Here is a 6,978-nt window from a genome sequence, read left to right as displayed (position 1 = left end):
TCAGCCTCTCCGCCAACGGTGCCCATGTGGCGCCGCCGCGCAAGTGTGCAGAGTTTTTTGCGGTAGGGCCGCTACTCTGGCGACAGCTCCCACGCCCGAAGACCCAGGAGGGAAAGCCGTGCCTCGTTGGAAAGCTCTTTGGCAGCCGCTCGCGTGGCCCCAGAGGCCGTGGGGCTGCGGGCTTTGCGGCGACCGTCAGCCTCAGCGCCACCGGTGCCCACCAGCTACAGCCGTGCCAGCCTGCGAAGCATTTTCCGGTAGGGCCGCGGCTCTGGCGACAGCTCCCACGCCCGAAGAGCCAGGAGGGAAAGCCGTGCCTCGTTGGAAAGCTCTTTGGCAGCCGCTCGCTTGTCGAAACAGCCCGTGGGGCTGCGGGCTTTGCGGCGGCCGTCAGCCTCGGAGCCACCGGCGCCCACGTGGCGCCGCCGCGCCAGCCTGCGAAGCATTTTCCGGTAGGGCCGCAACTCTGGCGACAGCTCCCAAGCACGAAGAGCCAGGAGGGAAAGCCGTGCCTCGTTGGAAAGCTCTTTGGCAGCCGATCGCGTGGCCCCACAGCCCGTGGGGCTGCGGGCTTTGTGGCAGCCGTTAGACTCCCCGCCGCTGGCGCACACCAGGTGCAGCCGCGCCAGCCTGCGAAGCATTTTCCTGTAGGGCCGCGGCTCTGGCGACAGCTCCCACGCCCGAAGAGCGAGGAGGGAAAGCCGTGCCTCGTTGGAAAGCTCTTTGGCAGCCGCTCGCCTGGCGAAACAGCCTGTGGGGCTGCGGGCTTTGCGGCGGCCGTCATCCTCGCTGCCACAGGCGCCCACGTGGCGCCGCCCCACCAGCCTGCGAAGCATTTTCCGGTAGGGCCGCGGCTCTGACGACAGCTCCCACGCCCGAAGAGCCAGGAGGGAAAGCCATGCCTCGTTGGAAAGCTCTTTGGCAGCCGCTCGCGTGGGCCCACAGCCCGTGGGGCTGCGGGATTTGCGGTGGCCGTCAGCCTCGGCGCCACCGGCGCCCACGTGGCGCTGCCGCGCCAGCTTGCGAAGCATTTTCCGGTAGGGCTGTAGTTCTGACGACAGCTCCCAAGCCCGAAGAGCCAGGAGGGAAAGCCATGCCTCGTTGGAAAGCTCTTTGGCAGCCGCTCGCGTGGGCCCACAGCCCGTGGGCCTGCGGGATTTGCGGCGGCCGTCAGCCTCGGCGCCACCGGCGCCCACGTGGCGCCGCTGCGCCAGCCTGCGAAGCATTTTCCGGTAGGGCCGCGGCTCTGGCGACAGCTCCCACGCCCGAAGAGCCAGGAGGGAAAGCCGTGCCTCGTTGGAAAGCTCTTTGGCAGCCGCTCGCCTGGCGAAACAGCCCGTGGGGCTGCGGGCTTTGCGGCGGCCATCAGTCTCGGAGCCACCGGCGCCCACGTGGCGCCGCCCCACCAGCCTGCGAAGCATTTTCCGGTAGGGCCGCGGCTCTGGCGACAGCTCCCAAGCCCGAAGAGCCAGGAGGGAAAGCCGTGCCTCGTTGGAAAGCTCTTTGGCAGCCGCTCGCCTGGCGAAACAGCCTGTGGGGCTGCGGGCTTTGCGGCGGCCGTCAGCCTCGCTGCCACCGGCGCCCACGTGGCGCCGCCGCGCCAGCCTGCGAAGCATTTTCCTGTAGGGCCGCGGCTCTGGCGACAGCTCCCACGCCCGAAGAGCCAGGACGGAAAGCCGTGCCTCGTTGGAAAGCTCTTTGGCAGCCTCTTCCGTGGCCCCACAGCCCGTGGGGCTGCGGGCTTTGCGGCGGCCGTCAGCCTCTCCGCCAACGGTGCCCATGTGGCGCCGCCGCGCAAGTATGCAGAGCTTTTTGCGGTAGGGCCGTGACTCTGGCGACAGCTCCCACGCCCGAAGAGCCAGGAGGGAAAGCCGTGCCTCGTTGGAAAGCTCTTTGGCAGCCGCTCGCGTGGCCCCACAGCCCGTGGGGCTGCGGGCTTTGCGGCGGCCGTCAGCCTCGGCGCCACCGGCGCCCACCTGGTACAGCCGCGCCAGCCTGCGAAGCATTTTCCGGTAGGGCCGCGGCTCTGGCGACAGCTCCCACGCCCGAAGAGCAGGGAGGGAAAGCCGTGCCTCGTTGGAAAGCTCTTTGGCAGCCGCTCGCGTGGCCCCACAGCCCGTGGGGCTGCGGGCTTTGCGGCGGCCGTCAGCCTCGGAGCCACCGGCGCCCACGTGGCGCCGCCGCGCCAGCCTGCGAAGCATTTTCCGGTAGGGCCGCAACTCTGGCGACAGCTCCCAAGCACGAAGAGCCAGGAGGGAAAGCCGTGCCTCGTTGGAAAGCTCTTTGGCAGCCGCTCGCCTGGCGAAACAGCCTGTGGGGCTGCGGGCTTTGCGGCGGCCGTCATCCTCGCTGCCACCGGCGTCCACGTGGCGCCGCTGCGCCAGCCTACGAAGCATTTTCCGGTAGGGCCGCGTCTCTGCCTACAGCTCCCACGCCCGAAGAGCTAGGAGGGAAAGCCATGCCTCGTTGGAAAGCTCTTTGGCAGCCGCTCGCGTGGCCCCACAGCCCGTGGGGCTGCGGGCTTTGCGGCGGCCGTCAGCCTCAGCGCCACCGGTGCCCACCAGCTACAGCCGCGCCAGCCTGCGAAGCATTTTCCGGTAGGGCCGCGTCTCTGGCGACAGCTCCCACGCCCGAAGAGCCAGGAGGGAAAGCCGTGCCTCGTTGGAAAGCTCTTTGGCAGCCGCTCGCGTGGCCCCACAGCCCGTGGGGCTGCGGGCTTTGTGGCGGCCGTCAGCCTCCCCGCCACCGGCGCCCACCAGGTGCAGCCGCGCCAGCCTGCGAAGCATTTTCCGGTAGGGCCGCGGCTCTGGCGACAGCTCCCACGCCCGAAGAGCCAGGAGGGAAAGCCGTGCCTCGTTGGAAAGCTCTTTGGCAGCCGCTCGCGTGGCCTCACAGCCCGTGGGGCTGCGGGCTTTGCGGCGGCTGTCAGCCTCGGCGCCACCGGCGCACACGTGGCGCCGCCGCGCCAGCTTGCGAAGCATTTTCCAGTAGGGCCACGGCTCTGACGACAACTCCCAAGCCCGAAGAGCCAGGAGGGAAAGCCGTGCCTCGTTGGAAAACTCTTTGGCAGCCGCTTGCGTGGCCCCACAGCCCGTGGGGCTGCGGGCTTTGTGGCGGCCGTCAGCCTCGGAGCCACCGGCGCCCACGTGGCGCCGCCCCACCAGTCTGCGAAGCATTTTCCGGTAGGGCTGCGGCTCTGGCGACAGCTCCCACGCCCGAAGAGCCAGGAGGGAAAGCCGTGCCTCGTTGGAAAGCTCTTTGGCAGCCGCTCGCCTGGCGAAACAGCCTGTGGGGCTGCGGGCTTTGCGGCGGCCGTCAGCCTCGCCGCCAACGGTGCCCACGTGGCGCCGCCGCGCCAGCCTGCGAAGCATTTTCCGGTAGGGCCGCAACTCTGGCGACAGCTCCCAAGCACGAAGAGCCAGGAGGGAAAGCCGTGCCTCGTTGGAAAGCTCTTTGGCAGCCGATCGCGTGGCCCCACAGCCCGTGGGGCTGCGGGCTTTGTGGCAGCCGTTAGACTCCCCGCCGCTGGCGCACACCAGGTGCAGCCGCGCCAGCCTGCGAAGCATTTTCCTGTAGGGCCGCGGCTCTGGCGACAGCTCCCACGCCCGAAGAGCGAGGAGGGAAAGCCGTGCCTCGTTGGAAAGCTCTTTGGCAGCCGCTCGCCTGGCGAAACAGCCTGTGGGGCTGCGGGCTTTGCGGCGGCCGTCATCCTCGCTGCCACAGGCGCCCACGTGGCGCCGCCCCACCAGCCTGCGAAGCATTTTCCGGTAGGGCCGCGGCTCTGACGACAGCTCCCACGCCCGAAGAGCCAGGAGGGAAAGCCATGCCTCGTTGGAAAGCTCTTTGGCAGCCGCTCGCGTGGGCCCACAGCCCGTGGGGCTGCGGGATTTGCGGTGGCCGTCAGCCTCGGCGCCACCGGCGCCCACGTGGCGCTGCCGCGCCAGCTTGCGAAGCATTTTCCGGTAGGGCTGTAGTTCTGACGACAGCTCCCAAGCCCGAAGAGCCAGGAGGGAAAGCCATGCCTCGTTGGAAAGCTCTTTGGCAGCCGCTCGCGTGGGCCCACAGCCCGTGGGCCTGCGGGATTTGCGGCGGCCGTCAGCCTTGGCGCCACCGGCGCCCACGTGGCGCCGCTGCGCCAGCCTGCGAAGCATTTTCCGGTAGGGCCGCGGCTCTGGCGACAGCTCCCAAGCCCGAAGAGCCAGGAGGGAAAGCCGTGCCTCGTTGGAAAGCTCTTTGGCAGCCGCTCGCCTGGCGAAACAGCCCGTGGGGCTGCGGGCTTTGCGGCGGCCATCAGTCTCGGAGCCACCGGCGCCCACGTGGCGCCGCCCCACCAGCCTGCGAAGCATTTTCCGGTAGGGCCGCGGCTCTGGCGACAGCTCCCAAGCCCGAAGAGCCAGGAGGGAAAGCCGTGCCTCGTTGGAAAGCTCTTTGGCAGCCGCTCGCCTGGCGAAACAGCCTGTGGGGCTGCGGGCTTTGCGGCGGCCGTCAGCCTCGCTGCCACCGGCGCCCACGTGGCGCCGCCGCGCCAGCCTGCGAAGCATTTTCCTGTAGGGCCGCGGCTCTGGCGACAGCTCCCACGCCCGAAGAGCCAGGACGGAAAGCCGTGCCTCGTTGGAAAGCTCTTTGGCAGCCTCTTCCGTGGCCCCACAGCCCGTGGGGCTGCGGGCTTTGCGGCGGCCGTCAGCCTCTCCGCCAACGGTGCCCATGTGGCGCCGCCGCGCAAGTATGCAGAGCTTTTTGCGGTAGGGCCGTGACTCTGGCGACAGCTCCCACGCCCGAAGAGCCAGGAGGGAAAGCCGTGCCTCGTTGGAAAGCTCTTTGGCAGCCGCTCGCGTGGCCCCACAGCCCGTGGGGCTGCGGGCTTTGCGGCGGCCGTCAGCCTCGGCGCCACCGGCGCCCACCTGGTACAGCCGCGCCAGCCTGCGAAGCATTTTCCGGTAGGGCCGCGGCTCTGGCGACAGCTCCCACGCCCGAAGAGCAGGGAGGGAAAGCCGTGCCTCGTTGGAAAGCTCTTTGGCAGCCGCTCGCGTGGCCCCACAGCCCGTGGGGCTGCGGGCTTTGCGGCGGCCGTCAGCCTCGGAGCCACCGGCGCCCACGTGGCGCCGCCGCGCCAGCCTGCGAAGCATTTTCCGGTAGGGCCGCAACTCTGGCGACAGCTCCCAAGCACGAAGAGCCAGGAGGGAAAGCCGTGCCTCGTTGGAAAGCTCTTTGGCAGCCGCTCGCCTGGCGAAACAGCCTGTGGGGCTGCGGGCTTTGCGGCGGCCGTCATCCTCGCTGCCACCGGCGTCCACGTGGCGCCGCTGCGCCAGCCTACGAAGCATTTTCCGGTAGGGCCGCGTCTCTGCCTACAGCTCCCACGCCCGAAGAGCTAGGAGGGAAAGCCATGCCTCGTTGGAAAGCTCTTTGGCAGCCGCTCGCGTGGCCCCACAGCCCGTGGGGCTGCGGGCTTTGCGGCGGCCGTCAGCCTCAGCGCCACCGGTGCCCACCAGCTACAGCCGCGCCAGCCTGCGAAGCATTTTCCGGTAGGGCCGCGTCTCTGGCGACAGCTCCCACGCCCGAAGAGCCAGGAGGGAAAGCCGTGCCTCGTTGGAAAGCTCTTTGGCAGCCGCTCGCGTGGCCCCACAGCCCGTGGGGCTGCGGGCTTTGTGGCGGCCGTCAGCCTCCCCGCCACCGGCGCCCACCAGGTGCAGCCGCGCCAGCCTGCGAAGCATTTTCCGGTAGGGCCGCGGCTCTGGCGACAGCTCCCACGCCCGAAGAGCCAGGAGGGAAAGCCGTGCCTCGTTGGAAAGCTCTTTGGCAGCCGCTCGCGTGGCCTCACAGCCCGTGGGGCTGCGGGCTTTGCGGCGGCTGTCAGCCTCGGCGCCACCGGCGCACACGTGGCGCCGCCGCGCCAGCTTGCGAAGCATTTTCCAGTAGGGCCACGGCTCTGACGACAACTCCCAAGCCCGAAGAGCCAGGAGGGAAAGCCGTGCCTCGTTGGAAAACTCTTTGGCAGCCTCTCGCGTGGCCCCACAGCCCGTGGGGCTGCGGGCTTTGTGGCGGCCGTCAGCCTCGGAGCCACCGGCGCCCACGTGGCGCCGCCCCACCAGTCTGCGAAGCATTTTCCGGTAGGGCTGCGGCTCTGGCGACAGCTCCCACGCCCGAAGAGCCAGGAGGGAAAGCCGTGCCTCGTTGGAAAGCTCTTTGGCAGCCGCTCGCCTGGCGAAACAGCCTGTGGGGCTGCGGGCTTTGCGGCGGCCGTCAGCCTCGCCGCCAACGGTGCCCACGTGGCGCTGCCGCGCCAGCTTGCGAAGCATTTTCCGGTAGGGCTGCGGCTCTGGCGACAGCTCCCAAGCCCGAAGAGCCAGGAGGGAAAGCCGTGCCTCGTTGGAAAGCTCTTTGGCAGCCGCTCACGTGGCCCCACAGCCCGTGGGGCTGCGGGCTTTGCGGCGGCCGTCAGCCTCGGCGACACCGGCGCCCTCGTGGCTCCGCCGTACCAGCCTGCGAAGCGTTTTCCGGTAGGGCCGCAACTCTGGCGACAGCTCCCAAGCACGAAGAGCCAGGAGGGAAAGCCGTGCCTCGTTGGAAAGCTCTTTGGCAGCCGCTCGCGTGGCCCCACAGCCCGTGGGGCTGCGGGCTTTGCGGCGGCCGTCAGCCTCGGAGCCACCGGCGCCCACGTGGCGCTGCCCCACCAGCCTGCGAAGCATTTTCCGGTAGGGCCGCGGCTCTGGCGACAGCTCCCACGCCCGAAGAGCGAGGAGAGAAAGCCGTGCCTCGTTGGAAAGCTCTTTGGCAGCCGCTCGCGTGGCCCCACAGCCCGTGGGGCTGCGGGCTTTGCGGCGGCCGTCAGCCTCAGCGCCAACGGTGCCCATGTGGCGCCGCCGCGCAAGTATGCAGAGCTTTTTGCGGTAGGGCCGTGACTCTGGCGACAGCTCCCACGCCCGAAGAGCCAGGAGGGAAAGCCGTGCCTCGTTGGAAAGCTCTTTGGCAGCCGCTCGC

This window comes from Chroicocephalus ridibundus, chromosome 16 (genome assembly GCF_963924245.1).
Source record: "Chroicocephalus ridibundus chromosome 16, bChrRid1.1, whole genome shotgun sequence".
NCBI classification, from domain to species: domain Eukaryota; kingdom Metazoa; phylum Chordata; class Aves; order Charadriiformes; family Laridae; genus Chroicocephalus; species Chroicocephalus ridibundus.
The sequence above is the reverse complement of the archived record's forward strand: the minus strand, read 5'-3'. Positions refer to the sequence as shown.